This window comes from Phyllobates terribilis, unplaced genomic scaffold, assembly GCF_046119375.1.
Source record: "Phyllobates terribilis strain yellow unplaced genomic scaffold, ASM4611937v1 Scaffold_3__8_contigs__length_932513732, whole genome shotgun sequence".
Classification (NCBI taxonomy): Eukaryota; Metazoa; Chordata; class Amphibia; order Anura; family Dendrobatidae; genus Phyllobates; species Phyllobates terribilis.
The window spans coordinates 793,713,602-793,735,150 of NW_027362763.1; positions in this window are offsets into that span (position 1 = coordinate 793,713,602).

Here is a 21,549-nt window from a genome sequence, read left to right on the forward strand (position 1 = left end):
CAGACCGCCATCTTCGTCAGAGACTTAAGGAGACACTTCAATTTGCAGGGGACCTTGGGTCAAGAGAACCTGGGCCTAAGTCAACCGTGGAGCCCATGAAGTTGGGTGGGGCGACACCTTCTGTTGGTATTACTGTACTTCGGCATAAAGGAGAGTGTGTGGTGGAAAGAGTAATTTGTGTGGTGTGGTGGAAAGAGTAAGAGTAAGTCTGTAGTGGAAAGAGTAATTTCATGGGTACTTATCCTTTCATATCACATTGTAAACAGCCTCCAGAAAACTGAGGAGCCCGGGTTGCGGAGAGGTTGGCAACCCAGGTGTACTTATTTCCTCTGTAGGTAGGTGTTATGGATTCGGGTGGTGGAACCTCTGTGCTGCGGTGCAAAGAGGGACCAGAGGGTAGTAACTGGGTATCAACTCGGACTTACCAAGGTCGCACGGCGGCTCAATCGACTCCGTGAACCAGGGAAGGACCGAGCAGAGGGACCAGGTGCTACTCTGGGCCAGTCATTGTATGAGATCAGGTGACTCCCACGGGTCAGAAGGCAGGGACTGACCGGTACAGCAGATGAGCACGGCAGGCAGGCTGACGGGTGATCCGGGTAGACGGACTGGCAGATACCACGGGTAACTGGCAGGAGCCTCCAGGTAGGCAGGCTGGTAGGCATGGCAGGTAACAAGCAGGAGCTTCCAGGTAGGCTTGCTGGTAGGCACGGCAGGTAACTGGTACGTTCTCCGGGTAGGCAGGCTAGCCTGGCCCATAGACAGACTGGCGGGTTTGGACCAACGGCAGACCGTAGGGCTGGAGAGTGTACTTGGCTGGTGGAGACAGGTAGCTGGTAAAGGCTCCGGATAAGCGGACTGGCCAAGCCCATAGACAGACTGGCGGGCTGGGCTGTGAGCAGACTGTCGGGCTGGACTGGTAGTCAGGCTGGTGGACTGGACAGGTAGTCAGGCTGGCGGACTGGACTGGTAGTCAGGCTGGCGGACTGGACTGGTAGTCAGGCTGGCGGACTGGACTGGTAGTCAGGCTAGCAGCGGGACCTGAGGGCTGAAGCAGAGTAAGTACACAGAATTACAACCTTGCATGGGCATCTCCATTTTGGAGGAGGTGTCTTTTATATGAGAAGTCCTCCGGCCATTGGCTGGGGACTCCTTAGGATTTGTGCTTGCGGCCCCTTTAAGAGGGCGGGAGCATGCACGCGCCCTAAGCACAGTGCCCAGGAAGCTGCGCACGCCGGCAGCAGCAGCAGGAGTGCCAAAAGATGCCGGGCCAGGAGCACGGCGGTAAGGGGGACGGCGTCTCTGCCTGTCAGGAGGCAGAGGCGCCGATGCTACAGTAGGTCACAATTTTTCTCCCCCACTGAGATCCATCTTGACAAAAATAAGATGGTCATTTCTGCCCTTCTCGATAGTGGAGCGGGGTTTAGTTTGATCGACGCTAGGTTCATCCAGGCCCATGGCCTCAAACCACTGAGTTGCCTAGACCTATACCCATAGTTGCCATTGACTCTTGAACCAGCGGTATTTTACTCAAGTCGCTCGTATGTTGCATTTACAGGTAAGGGCCATGCACTCAGAATTTGTTGACTGCTATGTGCTAATGGACTTGCCCTCTCCTGTGGTTCCTGGACTACCTTGGCCTATGCTGCACAATCATGTGGTAGACTAGCAGACTCAGAGGTGGAAAAATGAAGCGAATATTGCCAAGAACACTGTTTGGGCATGCGGTAGCCAGGATGGGTACTCAATTATCTGCCTGAATATCTGTCTGACTTTAGGGATGTGTTTTCAGAGCAGGGGTGTCAAAAACTTCCTCCACATGGTCCTTATGATTGTGTCATTAATCTTATTCCTAGGGCCAAGCTGCCAAAAAGCAGGTTATACAATATTTCTGATCCAGAGAGGCAGGCCATGAATGACTATATCTCTGGCAAAGAGTCATATCAGACCATCTTCATCTCCCATTGCACCAGGGTTTTTCTTTGTCAAGAAGAAAAACTCCACTCCTCGGTGTTCCGCTAAGTTGTTTGTTAGTGCATATTTGTATGATTGGTAGTTTCCTTTAACCCTGTACGTATTCCCTTGTTAGTCTGGTTTGTGTATTAACATATACTACTACTATACTACTACTCCCCACTTCCCTGGGTGGAGGGGACAGATTAAGAGCAGATTCAGGAGCTCAGCAAGGTATGTGGCCCTGGCGTCTTCACTATTAGAAGTAATCTGGGGAGCAGGGATAGCTAGGGCTCCCCTAGCACTAATGAGAGGAAAGGAGCCCCTAGCCTTTGGATATCCGACAACAAAGTCATGACATTTTTTGATCCATTATGGATCCTATTACTGCTCTGGCTGGGCAACTGCAGCAGCTCAGTCGTGACATTGGCCTTTTGCAACTTAATAACTCTACTACACATAAAGATGAGAATACACTGCACAAGATCTTGTACTGGCTCTGGTAAGTGCATGATTTTACTAACTCCCTTCTATCACACTCTGACCACAACCTTCTTTCAGTTTCTATCAAGAACTGTCACCCCACTCAGGACACCCCCACTTACCACACTGATTAGAATATACGTGCCATTAATACTCAAAAACTTATGTAGAAATTGCAGTCATCATTGGCCCCTATCTCTTCCTTCTCATGCCCTGACTCTGCTCTGAAACATTGTAATGAATCATTGCAAAGTGAATTGGATGAAGCTGCACTTCCCACAAATGGAATACCTTAACACAGACGACGGTAACCCTGGCATATGCTGCAAACACGTTTTCTCCAGCAGTTCTCCAGGTGTGCTGAACGTCTGTGGAGAAAATGTAATTCATCTATTATAAGTTTATGCTTAAAACATACAACTCTGCCCTTGACCTTCACAAACAAGCATACTGCAATGCCTTCATCAACTTACTATCCAACAATCCTAAATGACTCTTTGACACTTTTCATTTCCTTCATCAGTCCAAGAGTGCAGGCCCAAACCATCAACCTCAGCGCTGACGATCTGGATATTTTCAAAGAAAAAAATAGTCCTTAATCGTAAAGGACATTTTCTCACAATTCTATATTATCATGCATACTCTTCTCCACTGCACTTCATCTAGTTCACTATCTGTCTTGAACTGGTCATGGAAGAAGTTACCAGGCTCCTCGCATCTTCTCGCTTTACTATCTGCACCAGTTACCCTATTCGCTCACATCTCCTTCAGTCCCTTTCTCTGGCTATCACTACTCAATTATCTAAACTAGTTAACCTATCTCTCTCCACTGGTATCTTTCCCTCCTCCTTTAAACATGCCAGCATACACCCATTACTTAAAAAACTTCCCTTGACCAGAATTGGGCTGCTAACTACAAAACTGTCTCTAATCTCCCCTTTATCTCTAAATTATGGAACATTTGGTCAACTCCATTCTAAACCACTATCTTTCAGATAATGCTCTTTTTGACCCTTTACAATCTGGTTTCCTCTTTTAACACTTTACTAAGACTGCCATTACTAAAGTCTCTAATGATCTACTAACAGGTAAGTCTAATGGTCACTTCTCCCTGGAATGGTCACTTCTCCCTGATTTTCCTGGATCTCTTCGCAGCATTCAATTCTGTGGATCACCAGCTCCTCGTCACTTTGCGCTACTCTATCGGGCTCAAGGATACTGCTCTCTCTTTGTCCTCCTCCTACTTCTCTGACCCCTCTTTAACTTTATCTTTTGCTGGCTCCTCCTTTCCATTATTGTCTGGGATCCTTAGGGTTCAGTTATAGATCCTCTCCTCTTCTCCTTATATGCTGCCCTTATTGGACAAACCATCAGTAGATTTGGTTTTCAGTACCATCTCTATGCTGATGAAACTCAATTATACACATCGTCTTTTGGCATCACCCCTGCATTATATTATCAGGTCCCCCGTCCTTATTCTATTAAACTTCTTCCAATATTCTGTGTCCTATTAGTCCAGTATAGTTTGTCCTTGTTCCTGTGACCACTATCTTATTATCATGATCAATATTTTGGCTGTGTTCATATTTATCTTTACTCATGTTATTACTAGTGATGAACGAGCTCTAAAATGCTCAGGTACTCGTTGTTCGAGTAGAGCAAATTGGAATGCTCGAGTGCTCGGTCTGAGCAATGAGCCCAATGTAAGTCTATGGGAAACTGGAGCATTTTTCATGTGGCCCCCCAAGCAGTCTGCAGAGGGCCAAGAACTGCACAAATCTATGGGAACAGTGCTCAAATTACATGGGAACAGCATGGGGAAGACCCCATCTCTGACTCTTAGGTTACTGCTGTGAACAAGGTTGTCAGGGGTATTACGCCACTTTTACGGACTCACAAAACATATAAAAACGAAACCAAAATGGATTTTCCTGGGAAAAATGTTAAGGAACATCCTGTTCAGGGTAATGACGTGTATCTAAGATAAAATAGATAAGCAAAAAACAAAAATGCTCTTCACCACCCTGGGCTATGCTCACACGTAGCGTTTTTGATTCATTTTTGCACTTTTGCATTGCTTTCAATGGTGAAAAATACATTCACCGGTAAATGTCATTTTAACATTTTAGTACCTTATGTTCCCATGTTGTGTGTGAGACATGATCAGACACATCCTGTTTCATTTATGAAGGAGGGACTCTGAAAGTCACCAAGCCTATTTTTATAGGGCCATCAAGCGGCCCTTACTATTCTTAAAGGGCCAGCAGTCGGCCCTCGCTATTGTTAGAGAGCCATCAGCTGGCTATGCTTTGTTGTTCCCATTATTAACGAGTGGGTCTCCTATACTGTTATTGCATATGCAGTGACTGCAAGGGCTGCCAAAAATTCTAACACAACTCAATAGCCCTTTGAAGAGACATAGAGGAGGGTCTCAGTAAAAAAAATGTTCCCATCATAAAGGAGTGGGTCTCCTATAGTGATAATGTCCATGCTGTGACTGCAAGGACTGCCAAAAATTGGGAGGCACTCCAATGCATAAAATTTGGAAAAACTTCAATACACCTTTGAAGAGACATAGAGGAGAGCCTTGGTTTAAAAAATGTTCCCATTATTAAAGAGCGGGTCTCCAATACTGTTATTGCATATGCAGTGACTGCAAGGCCTGCCCAAAATTTGAAAAAACCCCAATACACCTTTGAAGAGACATAGAAGAGGGCCTCAGTTTAAAAAATCTTCCAATTATTAAGGAGCGGGTCTACTATTCTGTTATTGCTTATGCAGTGACTGCAAGGCCTGCCCAAAATTTGGAGAAACCCCAATACACCTTTGAAGAGACATAGAGGAGGGCCTCAGTTTAAAAAATGTTCCCATTATTAAGGAGCAGGTCTCCTATACTGTTATTGCATATGCAGTGACTGCAAGGCCTGCCCAAAATTTGGAAAAACCCCAATACACCTTTGAAGAGACATAGAGGAGGGCCTCAGTTTAATAAATGTTCCCATTATTAACGAGTGGGTCTCCTATACTGTTATTGCATATGCAGTGATGGTAAGGCCTGCCCAAAATCTGGAAGCACCCCAATACCCCTTTGAAAAGACATAGAGGAGAGCCACCTTAATAAAAATGTTCCCATCATAAAGGAATGGGTCTCCTATATTGGTAATGCCCATGCAGTGACTGAAAGGGCTGCCAAAATTTGTGAAAAACCCCAATACCAAGTTAAAGACACATAGAGGTGGGCCTCAGTAATAACATGTTCCCATTATAGAATTATAGAATTATAGAATGGTAGAGTTGGAAGGGACCTCCTGGGTCATCTGGTCCAACCCCCTGCTCAAAGCAGGATTCACTAGATCATCTCAGACAGATGTCTGTCCAGCCTCTGTTTGAAGACGTCCATTGAAGGGGAACTCACCACCTCTCGTGGCAGCCTGTTCCACTCATTAATCACCCTAACTGTCAAAAAGTTTTTTCTAATATCTAATCTGTGTCTCCTCCCATTTAGTTTCATCCCATTGCTTCTAGTCTTTCCTTGTGCAAATGAGAATAAAGATGATCCTTCTACAATGTGACAGCCCTTGACATATTTGTAGACAGCTATTAAGTCTCCTCTCAGTCTTCTTTTTTGCAAGCTAAACATTCCCAAATCCTGCAACCATTCCTCATAGGACATGCTTTGCAGACCAGTCACCATTCTGGTCGCTCGTCTCTGAACTTGCTCCAGTTTGTCTATGTCTTTTTTAAAATGTGGTGCCCAAAACTGTACACAGTATTCCAGATGAGGTCTGACCAAAGAGGAGTAAAGACCGATAATGACTTCACGTGATCTAGACTGTATGCTTCTGTTAATACATCCCAGAATTGTATTTGCCTTTTTTGCTGCTGCATCACACTGTTGACTCATGTTCAGTCTATGATCTATTAGTATACCTAAGTCTTCTTCACATGTACTGTTGCTTAGCTCTATTCCTCCCATTCTGTATATGCTTTTTTCATTTTTATTGCCCAGATGTAGTACTTTGCATTTTTCCCTGTTAAAAACCATTCTGTTGGTTGCTGCCCACTGCTGCAGTTTATTTAGGTCTTTTTGAATCCTCTCTCTCTCTTCTCTAGTATTAGCTATCCCTCTTAGCTTTGTATCATCAGCAAATTTAATCAGTTTACCCTCAATTCCTTCATCTAAATCATTGATAAAGATGTTGAACAATACAGGTCCCAGGACGGAGCCCTGTGGTACCCCACTTGAGACATTCATCCAGCTGGATGTGAAGCCATTTACAACCACCCTTTGAGTCTGATCACTAAGCCAGTTATGAATCCACCTAACAGTTGCCTGGTCCATTGCATACTTGGTCATTTTTTCAATAAGGATGGTGTGAGATACTTTGTCAAATGCTTTGCTGAAGTCAAGATATACTATATCTACAGCATTTCCCTGATCCACCCAGTCAGTGATTCTGTCATAGAAGGAAATTAAGTTAGTCTGACATGACTTGTTAGTTACAAACCCATGCTGACTCTGGTTAATCACTTCATTCTTATCCATGTACTTACATACATGTTGTTTAATAATTTGTTCAAAGATCTTTCCTGGTATAGAAGTCAGACTCACCGGCCTATAGTTCCCTGGGTCCACCTTCTTCCCCTTTTTGAAGATAGGAATAACATTTGCTCTTCTCCAGTCTTCTGGGACTTCTCCTGTTCTCCAAGAATTTTCAAAGATTATGGAGAGTGGTTCTAAAATTTCTTCTACGATCTCCTTCAGTACTCTGGGGTGTAATTCATCTGGACCTGGAGACTTGAACTCATTTATGTTAGCTAAATATTCCCTCACAATCTTTCTGTTTACAGATAACTTGGATTCCTCTATTCCTTTAAAAGGACAGTGAAGATCAGTTGATGTTACATTTTCTTTCTGAGAGAAAACAGATGCAAAATAGGAATTAAAAAGTTCAGCCTTCTCAACATCCTCTCTTACCATTTCTCCATTTTCATCCTGTAAAAATCTTATAGCATCTTTGACTTTTCTTTTACTTTTGACATACCCCCAAAATCCTTTTTTATTGCTTTTGATATCTCTTGCAAGCCTTAATTCATTGTCAGCTTTAGCTAACCTGATACGTGCCCTGCAGGATCTGCAGACTGCATTATAATCTTCTTTAGATATGCCTCCCTCTTTCCATTTAATAAACATTTCTTTCTTTCTTTTTAGCATGTGTTTAAGTTCTGTGTTCATCCATCCTGGTTTCCTTAAATGCTTCCCATTCTTCCTACTTTTCGGGATTGTTAACGATTGTGCTTTGAGAATCTCATTTTTAAAAATTTCCCATCCTTCCTGGACATTTTTGTCCTTAAGGACATCCAGCCATTGGATCCCTCCTATTCTCTTTCTGAGTCTCTTAAAATCTGCCTTTCTAAAATCTAACCTTGAAGTTTGAGTCTTCACATGTCTTCCTCCTCTAGTTATCCAAAATTCTATAATAGCATGATCGCTGCCTCCTAGGGTCCCAGCCACCTTTACCTCCTCAACCATTTCCTCCCTGTTTATAAGGATTAGATCCAAAGTAGCAGATCCGCTTGTTTTCTCCCCTACCTTTTGGAAGATAAAGTTGTCAGCAAGAGAGGATAAGAATTTGCTTGACCTGTTAGTTTTACTTGAGAGAGATTCCCAACAAATGTCTGGATAGTTGAAATCTCCCATGACCACTACGTCATATTTTTTGGAGAACTTGGTCATTTGATACATAAAGAGTTCATCCATATCTTCAGCTTGCCCAGGTGGCCTGTAGTAAATGCCTACAATGGTGTCCTTTCCGTTGTTCTCTCCTTGTATTCTTACCCAAACAGTTTCCACAGAACTCCCAGTCTCTGAAGCTTCAATCTCTGTGCAGATATACGCTTTTCTAACATACAATGCAACACCTCCTCCTCGTTTATCAAGTCTGTTTCTTGCAAATAAGTTGTATCCTTTTAGCCTTTTATTCCAATCATGTGTATCGTCCCACCAAGTTTCAGTGATTCCAATGACATCATATTCTTTTTCCTGCATTAGTAGTTCCAATTCTCCTTGTTTGTTGCCCATGCTTTGTGCATTTGTATAAAAACATTTTAGTTTGAGATTGGTTTCTCTTCCTCCCATATTTTTATTATTTAGATTTTTTTGTCTTTGTTCTTCTTTTCCACTTCCAGTAGCAGAGATCTCAATAGTATTTGTCAGCTGTATGGCTTTTCTGGCCTTTTGCTTCCCTTCCCACATTGTTCTAGTTTAAAGCTCTTCTGATGAGTGTAGCAAGGCGACTTCCAAATACATGTTTTCCAGTCTTCGTAAGGTGCACCCCATCTCTAGCAAGTAGTCCATCGTATAGGTAATTCATTCCGTGATCCAGAAATCCAAATCCTTGTTGACGGCACCATCGACGTAGCCAGTTGTTCACCTGTAGAATCTTATTCCACCTCATTGTTCCATGGCCATCCACTGGGAGGATGGATGAGAAGACCACCTGCGCTCCCAATTCTTTCACTTTCTTGCCTAAGTCTTCAAAGTCACTGCAGATGGTTTCCAGGTCCTTTCTTGCGGTGTCATTTGTCCCCACATGTATTAGCAGGAATGGGTAGTGATCTGTAGGTCTGAAGAGTCTTGATATCCTGTCAGACACATCTTTAATTTTTGCTCCTGGAAGACAGCACATTTCTCTTGAGGTTATGTCTGGTCTGCAGATAGCGGTCTCTGTTCCTCTTAACAGGGAATCCCCCATGACCACCACTCTCCGTTTTTTCTTCACAACATTCTTCTTTCTCCATCCAGGAGGATTCTGAGGGCTTACAAGGTTATTCATTGCTGGCAAAGTCTTATTTTGCTGTATTTCTTCATGGTTCTCCTGCGTGAGAGCCTGGTACTGGTTCCTGAGCAGTATGGGTGCTGACTGCCTCTCGATCCTCCTGCTTCTGTGGGTCACATGCTTCCATTCCTCTGTTTCGTCAGGTGCAGTTTGAATTTCTTCTCTTTCTGAATCATGAAGAGATAATTCTGCTCTGTCTAAGAACTCTTCACCTTCCTTAATGATTTTCAAGGTAGTTAACCTCTCTTCTAGATTTCGCAACTTTTCCTCCAACAGGGACACAAGCTTGCATTTCTGGCATGTGAAGTTTGGCTTTTCCACTGGCAAGTCTGTGAACATGTAGCAGGATATGCAGCTCACCAAATGGCTCCTGGACTCTTCCATGTTCTTATTGTTAATGTTCTGAAAACAGTGAAAAAAGCTTAAAAAAAAAGCTACCGATGTCCTCTTTTCAGCTCCAACAGCCAAAATCCAGTGTTCTTTGAGCTCGATGAGACTCTTCACTTACCCCAAAATGCAGTGGGAATATGCAAATTATCTCCTCAGGACTCCTCCCCTGGTTTACCGATGTCCTCTTTTCAGCTCCAACAGCCAAAATCCAGTGTTCTTTGAGCTCGCGGAGACTCTTCACTTACCCCAAAATGCAGTGGGAATATGCAAATTATCTCCTCAGGACTCCTCCCTGGTTTTGAAAGGAGCGGTTCTGCTATACAGTTATAGGGTATGCAGTGAGCACAACGACTGCCAAAATTTGGGAAAAATCCCAATATCAATTTAACGACACATAGAGGTGGGCCTCAGTAGCAAAATGTTCCCATTAGAAAGGAGCGGTTCTGCTATACAGTTATAGTGTATGCAGTGACTTGCAACGGCTGCCAAAAATTTGGACGCACTCCACTGCCCCTTGGAAGAGATGTAGATGAGGGTCTCATGAAAAATATGTTCCCATTATTAGGAAGTGGGTCTCCCATACTGTTATTGCCTATGCAGTGAATGCAAGGGCTGCCAAAAATTTGGACACAATCCAGTGCCCTTTGGAAGAGATGTAGAGGAGGGGCTTATGAAAAAATTGTTGTAAGAGACGTAGAGGTTGGAGGGCTTCATGAAAACAAATGTTCCCATTATTAGGACGTGGGTCTCCCATACTGTTTGCCTATGCAGTGAATGCAATGACTGTCAAAAAAATTGGAGGCACGCCAATGCCCCTTGCAAGAGACGTAAAGGTTGGAGGGCCTAATGAAAAAAATGTTCCCATTATTAGGAAGTGGGTCTCCTATACTGTTTGCCTATGCAGTGAATGCAATGACTGTCAAAAAAATTGGAGGCACTCCAATGCCCTTTGCAAGAGACGTAAAAATGTTCCCATTATTAGGAAGTGGGTCTCCCATAATGTTTGCCTATGCAGTGAATGCAACGGCTGGCAAAAAATTTTAGGCACTCCATTGCCCCTTGCAAGACATGTAGAGGTCGGAGGGCCTCATGAAAAAAATGTTCCCATTATTAGGAAGTGGGTCTCCCATACTGTTTGTCTATGCATTGAATGCAATTGCTGCAAAAATTTGTAGGCACTCCAATGCTCCTTGCAAGAGACATAGAGGTCGGAGGGCCTCATGAAAAAAAAAATCCAATTACTGTTTGCCTATGCAGTGAATGCAATGGCTGCAAAAAATTGGAGGCCCTCCAATGCCCCTTGCAAGAGACGTTGAGGTTGAAGGGCCTCATGAAAAAAATATTCCCATTATTAGGAAGTGGATCTCCCATACTGTTTGCCTATGCATTGAATGCAACAGCTGCCAAAAATTTGTAGGCACTCAAATGAAAAGTATTCCTCCAGCATCTTCCCAAACTTTTCCCTCCTTGTGAGACTACCCCGCGCATCAGGGCTTGTGCAATGTTAGGGTCTGAGAAAACTGTCCCAGAACTTTGTCCGTATTCCCCTGCCTTTGCTGGATCGGATTTGTGTCTCTCTCCCTTGTACTCCTTGATTGTCCAATGAACTCTAACCTCTGTCGCCAGCGTTTTCAGATGGAAATTTTATTAATAATTCGGCAACAAGGGCCTTCTAGTACTGCCCCATTTTAGCAGACCTGTTAGCCATGGGAATAAGAAATAGAAAATTCTCCATGTAGCATGGGTCTAAAAGTGTCACCAGCCAGTAATGACTGTCACCCAAAATTTGGACAACGCGAGGGTCACGGGAAAGGCAACGTAACATAAACTCAGCCATGTGTGTCAGACTGCTAACAGGCAAGACTTCCATGTCCTCACCAAGAGGATGACTGACCATGCTCTCCTCCTCATCCTCCTCCTTCTCCTCAGGACATCCACAATAAACAGACAGTATGACAGTTGTGCAGGTAGTACCTTCTATAGCGCAGGAAACTAGCTCCTATTCTTCTCCCTCCTCCTCTTCCTCATTGTCACCCAATCCACATTGAGATGAGATGAGGCTGGGCTGTATGGAATCATCCTGTATGGTTCCTTGCTCGATCTCATTCTGCTCCGCCTGCAATGCCTCCTCTTTAATTGAGAGCAGCAAGTGTTTCAGAAGACAGAAAAGTGGAATGGTGGAGTCCTCAAAGTTTTGGAGGATGGCACAGATGTCAGACATCCTTGCCCACTCCTGATGTCTTATGTGTGGAATCTGAACTGAATACCGATGGCCTTGTTGATGATGGTAGTCAACAACTACCCTCTGCGTCTCACAAATCCTTCCCAACATCTGCAGCGTTAAGTTCCAATGTGTGGGGACATCGCACACCAGTCGGTGACATGGAAGCTGCAAACGCTGCTGAAGCACGGCAAGGGCAGCAGAAGCTGTAGCTGACTTTCTAAAATGGGCACACATGCGGAGTACTTTGATAAGCAGATCCGGCAGATCCGGGTAGGTTTTGAGAAACCACTGTACCATGAGGTTAAGCACATGGGCCAGGCATGGTATGTGTGTGAGCTCGTCTCGCTTCAGAGCCATCACCAGGTTCCGGCTATTGTCACACAATACCATGCCTGGCTGTAGGTTCAGCGGAGTCAGCCACAGATCTGCCTGCTCTTTTACAGCTGTCCACAACTCTTCAGCTGTGTGCGGTTTGTCACCTAAGCATATTAGCTTCAGCACAGCCTGTTGCTGCTTGGCCGAGGCAGTGCGGCAGTGCTTCCAGCTTGTGACTGATGTGGTCATTTCGGAGATGGAGGCTGAAGAGGAGGAGAAGGAGGTGCAGGAGCTGTAGAATGTGGGGGCAACTTTGATTGACCCAGGGCCTACAATGTTCGGCATTGGGAGGACGTGGTCTGTCCCAAGGTCCAACTGGGTCCTAGCGTCCAATATATTAACTCAATGTGCCGTCAACGAGATGTACTGTCCCTGCCCACAAGAACTTGTCCATGTGTCTGTGGTTTGGTGGACTTTCCCAGTAACTGCTTTGTTTAGGGCACAGCTAATGTTGTGGGATACATGCTTGTGTAATGTGGGGGTGGCACACTGGGAGAAATAGTAGTGTGTGTGGACCGAGTGCCGAGGGACGGCCACCGCCATCAGGTTGCTGAAAGCTTCCGCTTAAACATGCCTAAAAGGCAACATTTTGAGCGCAAGCATTCGTGAAATTTGTGAATTTAGTTGTGTGGCTTGTGGGGCGTTAACTGCATATTTGCGCTTGCGTTTTAAGGACTGTGTTAGGGACAAGTGAACTCTGTGCTGGGACAAGGACGAGGACGTGGTTGCTGATGGTGTTGAGCGTGTGCAACGATAGGTGCTGGACGAGAGGCATCTTCGCATGCGCCATGAACAGAGGATTGGCTTGCACGCACAACAGTGGAAGAAGCAGTGGTGTCACCCGCAGACACTGTTTCTAGACCCTGGCGTTCGGCCCACCTATTCCGGTGCTTTGCTATCATGTGCCTGATCTTGCTAGTGGTGGTCAGACTGCTATTTTTCCTACTCCTGCTGATGCTGGCCTGGCAGATGGTGCAAATGGCCTTTTTGGGGTTATCTGCAGATTCTTTAAAAAACAACCAGACTCGGGAAGATCTAACAGTTGTACTGGCAATTTCCGTTGTGTTGGTGTTAAGGGAAATGCTTGCCACCTTGTGTCTGTGGCCACCACACTGCTTCTTCCTGCCTGTTGTGGTGCTAAACCTCCCTGCCCCCTGTGTGCTGCAGTTCTCGCTCTGCATGTCCCTCTGCCAAGTTGGGTTAGTGACTATATCGTCCACCACCACGTCTTCCACTTCTGCACCCTGGTCCTCCTCCTGACTTTCTGGCAATTGTGTCCCATCATCATCCACCTCTTGCAACAGTAATTGCTCTATCCCACCATCGCCTTTGTGTGACCGTGGCTTCTCAAATATTTTGTCATTGCTACATGCGTTCTCCTCTTGCTGTTAGAACCCTCCTGTTAGTTTTTTCTATCTTGTGTTTTGCGGTCACGTGACCATCTGCCTATATATTCCAGCTCCACCCTTCTGGCGTTGCTGAACCTAAGTGTTGTTTGACTGTTTTGCCAGCCTGGTGCTTCGGTGCCTATCTCTGTCAGTTTGCTTGGTTCTCTGGGACCTCTAGTACTTTTTTCAGTTTGTCTTTTGTGTTCTACAACAATTGCTGTTTAGGAGGTGTCCCATTTTTGTCCCAGTCCTTAGTTCTTTTAGGGACACCTCCCTTAATTCTATAGGTCTTCGTTCAGACTAGCCGAGGACGAAGGCGGGTCTGTTCACTAGGAACAGGCAGTCCGCTACATCATAGGGATTCAGCTTAGTCTTACTATAGGGACAGCTTTCCCCTATCTTTCCTTAGTACATGTTGCAGATCATAACAATAAGTCCCGCCCAAAAAAACTAAAAGGAAAGAAATTTGGGGATCAGTATGGTTTCCGTCCAGGATTTGGCTCAACGCCTGCAGGGATTGTCTCTGGAGGTGGCCGAGCTTCAGCAACACGTGAGTAGCTGTACTGGAGCGCATTTTGTCGAACCCAAGGTAGGACTGCCTGATGTTTTTTATTGTAAACAGCAAGATTTTTTTTCCTTTAAAAATGCTTGTTTGTTATATTTTCGTTTGAGACCAAGATCCTCTGGGAATGAATCACAGCGCATTGGTTTTATTATGTCACTTTTGGCAAAGAACCACAGGGTTGGGCCTATTCTCTCCAGCCTAATGATCCGTGTTTAAGTTCTGTTGAAGAATTTTTTTCTGCTATGGGGCTATTATATGACGATCCTGATCGAATCTCATCTGCTGAATCAGAACTTAGACCTTTGAATCAGGGGTCTGCTAATGTTGAAAATTATTGCACATACTTCAGGAGATGGGCTTCAGAAGTTAAGTGGAATGATTCGGCACTGAGATGTTTATTTCTTGCTGGTCTGAGTGAAAGGGTTAAGGATTTGCTAATTGCATTCCCTGCACCTGAGACTCTGCAGGAAGCTATGCAGTTAGATAGACAGGAGACTGAGGTGCAGGCTCAATGAGGTAAAGACTCCTGTAATGTCAGGTCCCAGTCCCCAGGAAATCTGCTCTGATGGTGGGGAACCGATGGAGGTTGGGGGGATGTCACTCCGCTCTCAGGAAAAAGACTGGAGATTCGCCGAGGGATTGTGTCTTTATTGTGGTAAAGGTGACCATTTGATTAAGTATTGTGAGCATCGATTAAGTAAAGAAGAAAAAAAAAGTTCAGTTACGCCGTTATAGCTTGTTTACGCTCTGCAGGAGTATTTCTTTCTGGGAGTACTACTCTGCAGGGAGAATTGATTGAATTTCAGGTATTTGTGGATTGTGGTTCAACACTTAATGTGATTGATAAAGGGTTTTTGGAAAACCTTAAATTGAAATCCAATCGTTTGTCATCACCTATTTCTGTGGTTGCAATTGATAACACTCCTTTGAAATGTATTACTCACAAGACTGCTGCATTTCCTCTCACTATCAATGGAGTTCACCAAGAAATTTTGGACTTGGTTGTTTTGGATAATTTACCCTCTCCAGTTGTTCTAGGATTGCTTTGGTTAAAACTGCACAATCCTTTATTGGACTGGTCTACTAATGTGATTAAGTCATGGAGTCCCAAGTGCTATGATAAATGTTGTAATGGTCGCATTGTGGCTGTGGAAAAAGTGGAATTACCTGTACCTATTCAAGATTTTTGGAGGGTTTTTTTTGGAGGAGGAGTCGCAAGTTTTACCTCCTCATAGGGATTATGATTGCGCCATTGAGCTTGTTCTGGGTGCTACTCTTCCCAAAAGTCGCTTGTTTAATCTGACTATCCCTGAAAGACAGGCCTTGGAGGAGTACATACAGACTAGACTGGCTGCTGGTCACATTAGACCTTCTAAGTCGCCTGTGGCAGTTGGATTATTCTTTATTAAAAAAAAAGGCCGGCGGTTTACATCCATGTCTGGATTTTCGTGAAATTAATAAGATTACCGTATGCAATTCCTACCCATTACCGTTAATTCCTGACTTGTTTAACCAGTTAGTGGGAGCCAAGTGGTTCTCCAAAATTGATCTCCGGGGGGCATACAGTTTGTTACGTGTGAAGGAGGGTGATGAATGGAAAACTGCTTTTAATACTCCGGTAGGTCATTTTGAGAATCTGCTGATGCCTTTTGATCTTACCAATGCACCTGCATTTTTTCAGAACCTTATTAATGACATCCTGAGACCTCTGATTGGTAAGAATGTGGTTATGTATTTGGATGACATTTTGATTTATTCACCAGATCTGGAGTCCCATTGGCAGAGTGTACGTGAAGTTTTGCAGTTATTGGGTGATAATTCACTCTTTGCTAAGCTGGAGAAATGTGAGATCGCTGTGCAGAAAATCAGTTTTTTGGGCTACATTGTCTCCAGCGAGGGATTTGAGATGGACCCTGTGAAGGTTCAGGCTGTGCGGGAATGGCCTAGGCCTATTGGTTTGAAATATATACAGAGATTTTGGGTTTTGCCAATTATTACAGTTAATTCATTAAGAATTTTTCTGTAATTGTTAAACCTCTAACCGATCTCACCAGGAAAGGTGCGAATACGGCCCAGTGGACTACTGAGGCCATTGAAGCGTTTGAGTATTTCAAAGAGAGGTTCAGTTCTGCACCTATCCTTATGCAGCCTGATTAGACCAAGCCTTTTTTGGTCGAGGTCGATGCTTCATCGGTGGGGGTCGGAGCAGTTTTGTCTCAGGAGAACAAGGGTGGAGTACATCCTTGTGCCTTCTTTCGAAAAACTTTTCGGAAACCGAACTGAATTATGATGTTGGAAATAGGGAGTTGCTGGCTATTAAACTCGCATTTGAACATTGGCATCATTTTTTGGAAAGCGCTAGATTTCCTATTCAGGTATTCACAGATCATAAGAATTTGATCTATCTGGATGCTGCCAAGCACTTGAATGCCCGTCAAGCTAGGTGGGCACTTTTTTTTTCTCGGTTTCATTGTTCTGTTACCTATATCCCTGGTACTAAGAATGTTAAAGCCGATGCTTTGTCTTGCAGCTTCTCTCCTACGGTCAGTGCCGAGGAGGAGGAGAGCATTTTACAGAAAGGAGTTGTGGTGGTGGCTTTGGACTCCGTTTTGAAGAATGGGATTCTGAAAGCTCAAGATGATGCTCCATCTAACACTCCCCATGGGAGGTTGTTTGTGCCTAGAGCCTTTAGGAGAGATTTGTTTGTGGACAGTCATGATTCTCTGTTGGCAGGTCATCCAGGAATTTCGGAGACTAAGAGACTGATCAGTCACAGTTTTTGGTGGCCTGGATGGCAGAAGGAAGTCATCAAGTGGGTGCATTAGTGTACTGTGTGCGCTAGGTCAAAGACTTCACATACTCCTGCTGCGGGGTTGCTTTGCCCTCTGGAGGTTCCTAGTGCGCCTTGGATGCACCTCACTATGGATTTTATTACTGATATATCCTGTGTCCAAGGGTTTTACTGTCATCTGGGTGGTCGTGGACCGTTTTAGTAAGATGTGTAATTTGGTTCCATTCATTAAGCTGCCCTGCGCCAAGACACTCGCTAAGGCATTTGTTAAGGAGATGGTCAAGCTCCATCGCGTTCCCACGGATATTGTTTCTGATAGAGAACCTCAGTTTGTGGCTCGCTTTTGGCGTGCCTTTTATGACAGGTTGGGAGTCCATTTGTCATTTTCGTCTGGTTATCATCCTGAGTCTAATGGACAGACTGAAAGAAAGAACCAGGATGTTGAACAGTTTTTGCGTTGTTTTGTGACGGACAATCAAGATGTGTGGTCGGAGTTTCTGCCTCTCGCAGAATTTGCTCTTAGCAATCATACATCCTCCTCTGCTGGGTGTTCTCCTTTTTTTTGTTGTACTGGGAGACATCCGTCTTTTAGTTCGTTCTCCAAATTGAGGTCGGCAGTGCCGGAGGAGGAGAATTTTTCCGGTGTTTTGGAGAGAGTTTGGACTAATGTACGTTGTAACCTTCAAGAGGTTAACAAAAAGTCCAAGAAGTATTTTGACAGGAAACGTAAGGAGGTTTTGTTTACTGTGGGTGACATGGTTTGGTTGTCCTCGAAGAACCTGCGGTTGAGGATTCCCTCTAAAAAACTGGGTCCTAAGTTTGTGGGTCCATTTAAAGTGCTTCAGGTTGTTAACCAGTCTGCTGTTAAGCTGGATGTCCCTACTTCCTGGAAGATTAATCCTGTGTTTCATGTTTCCTTGTTGAAAAAGGCTGACGTATCTGATAGGGACGTCACTGTCACAGTTCCTCCTGTGGTGGAAGACGGCGAATATGAAATTTGGCGTATCCTAAATTCTAGATGGCATAGATGGAGATTACAGTATCTTGTCTCCTTTAAGGGTTTCGGTCCTGAAGAAAACTCCTGGGTAAGGACGGATGATGTCTCTGCTCCTTGGCTTGTTAAAGTTTTCCACAGGAGGTTTCCGGATAGGCCTGGGCCTGGAGGATCTGGAGGATCCTCATAAAAGAGGGGGAACTGTTAGAACTAGAGTTGAGCGTTGTTCGACTCGAACTGTTCGCCAATCTCAAATTCGAGCTGTTTTGGGCGGTGTTCGAGCCGTTCGGCGAACACGAACAATTTGAAAAAAATTCGGCTGTTCGATGTTATGTTCGATAACTGTTCATGCACCAAAATCATAACTGGATTTTTTCTCAGTAATGCTGAAAATTAATGTTAATACGCAGTTTGAGTGTTCAGCGGGGCGGGGGGAGGGGCAGGGGATGGATCTCGGCAGGAATAATGAAGTACTCCATTTTTTTTTCTCTTTCCCGCATTTACAGTGGGGAGGTGCAATCTGTCAGCCTATCAGCAGAGCACACACGGAGCGAACTGCTTTTTTTCACACAAGCAAGAGCATGTGTCATTGGCAGTATATGTCACATGTCCTTGCCCTATAAGACCCAGCCATTTTCCCCGTCGCCACCATTTTCTCACTGCTGCAGCTGCGTGTTAGACGGCACCGCTGTTGCTGTGTGCGCTATACCTTGTTAATTTAAAGCCAATTTTTGCACAAATTTACAGATAGCTTGGGAGTAGGGAAGAGTTGTGATTTCAGTACTTTTAAGGACTAGGTTACAGCATTTCCTACGACTTTTATCAGGCAGGTATGTGCTCTTAAACAGATAGGTTGGGAGTAAAGACTAATTGTAATTGCAGTCCTTTTCAGGACTAAGTTACATCAGTTCCTATCAGTTTTTGCCAGGCAGGTCTGTGCCAGTGATGTGCAAGTTTTTTTCACAGCATTTGGCTAAATCTAGCAAAGCTAATCCTTTTTGGACTATTGCAGAGTGTGTTAGTCAGTGGAGTAGCCTATCTGTGTTGCAAGCTACACCACCTGTGTATAGAATACCATTTTTTTTACTGCACCTAATGAAGTAAAACCTTTAGGGCATAGCATCATTCTATTAGTCCATCTATACTGACCTCCATAAGGTTGCAAATTGAATATAAGATTTTTCTGCATCTAGCTCTGAAAAAATATTTGGGCTTCTAACAGTGTGTGGGACTTGTTCTATTAGTCCATCTATACTGACCTCCATCAGGTTGCAAATTAAAAATATTTTTTATCTACATCGAGCTCTGAAAAAATATTTGGGCTTCTAGCAGTGTGTGGGACTTGGTCTATTAGTCCATCTATACTGACCTCCATCAGGTTGCAAATTAAAAATAATTTTTATCTGCATCTAGCTCTGAAAAAATATGTGGGCTTCTAGCAGTGTGTGGGACTTGTTCTATTAGTCCATCTATACTGACCTCCATCAGGTTGCAAATTGAATATAATTTTTTTCTGCATCTAGCTCTGAAAAAATATTTGGGCTTCTAGCAGTGTGTGGGACTTGTTCTATTAGTCCATCTATACTGACCTCCATCAGGTTGCAAATTCAATATAATTTTTTTCTGCATCTAGCTCTGAAAAAATATTTGGGCTACTAGCAGTGTGTGGGACTTGTTCTATTAGTCCATCTATACTGACCTCCATCAGGTTGCAAATTGAATATAATTTTTTTCTGCATCTAGCTCTGAAAAAATATTTGGGCTTCTATCAGTGTGTGGGACTTGGTCTATTAGTCCTTCTATACTGACCTCCATCAGGTTGCAAATTAAAAATATTTTTTTTCTGCATCTAGCTCTGAAAAAATATTTGGGCTTCTAGCAGTGTGTGGGACTTGGTCTGTTAGTCCATCTATACTGACATCCATCAGGTTGCAAACGAAAAATAATTTTTTTCTTCATCTAGCTCTGAAAAAATATTCGGGCTTCTAGCAGTGTGTGGAACTTGTTCTATTAGTCCATCTATACTGACCTCCATCAGGTTGCAAATTGAATATAATTTTTTTCTGCATCTAGCTCTGAAAAAATATTTGGGCTTCTAGCAGTGTGTGGGACTTGGTCTGTTAGTCCATCTATACTGACCTCCATCAGGTTGCAAACGAAAAATAATTTTTTTCTGCATCTAGCTCTGAAAAAATATTTGGGCTTCTAGCAGTGTGTGGGACTTGGTCTATTAGTCCATCTATACTGACCTCCTTCAGGTTGTAAATTCAATATAATTTTTTTCTGCATCTAGCTCTGAAAAAATATTTGGGCTTCTAGCAGTGTGTGGGACTTGGTCTATTAGTCCATCTATACTGACCTCCATCAGGTTGCAAATTGAATATAATTTTTTTCTGCATCTAGCTCTGAAAAAATATTTGGGCTTCTAGCAGTGTGTGGGACTTGTTCTATTAGTCCATCTATACTGACCTCCATCAGGTTGCAAATTGAATATAATTTTTTTCTGCATCTAGCTCTGAAAAAATATTTGGGCTTCTAGCAGTGTGTGGGACTTGGTCTATTAGTCCATCTATACTGACCTCCATCAGATTGCAAATTGAATATAATTTTCTTCTGCATCTAACCCAGCCAATAGTTTTGGCCTAATACCACAGTTTGGCCACTCAGCTCTGCTCGGTTCCCATCCATTGTTTTTTTGTGCAAACAACTCCAGAGTTGTGAATTAGTTAACCACCAAAATGAGTGGAAAAAGCCTGCTGCCGGTGGAAAGGGGAATAGGCGTGTTGGGAAGGGGAAAAAAGGTTGTGTCCGTGGGGTAGGTGTTAAAGCAACAGTAACATCTGCAGAAGAAAGACCATCTTCCAGCCAAACTAAAATGTCTACTTCTTTTAGCGGACAATGTGATAAGATCCCTTTCTTACGGCCACACCAATCGCTACAAATTCCAGATGAGGCACAAAAACAGCAGGTGCTTCAACGGATATCAAGTGCTCCTTTAAGTGGGCTCTCCTCCACATCAACTTCAACATCACAAATACTCCAGTCCTCAAAGGTGTCACCCCAATCGCACTTGCTTCCTCACAGCTCCCAAATCTCCAGCTGCCCGTCTGAGTATGAGGTAGAACAGATGGTTGAGTCTGCAGAGCTGTTTACTCATACTATAGCCTGGGAATCAGAGGTCGGCTCCAGCGCTTCTGTGAATCCAGACGAGGAAATGATCTGCACTGATGCCCAGAATCTTTATGAGTCGGATCCAGGACCAGACGCTGAAGGTTCTGACCATAATGTAGACCCTCTTTCCCAAACTGTAACTCATGTTGGTGAAGACAATGAGGAAGACGATGATGAGACTCAAATACCTGATTGGAGCGACAACTTTAGTTTTTTGTCAGGGCAGGAACAGGTTGGCTCTGAGGACGACGGGTGTGATAACGCACAGGGTGATGATGATGAGGTTGGAGATCCCACTTACTGTCAACCCACAGTCAGCCAGTCGATGAGGTCAGCAGAGGAGGTGGAGGAGAATGCTAGTGACGACGAGGTCAGG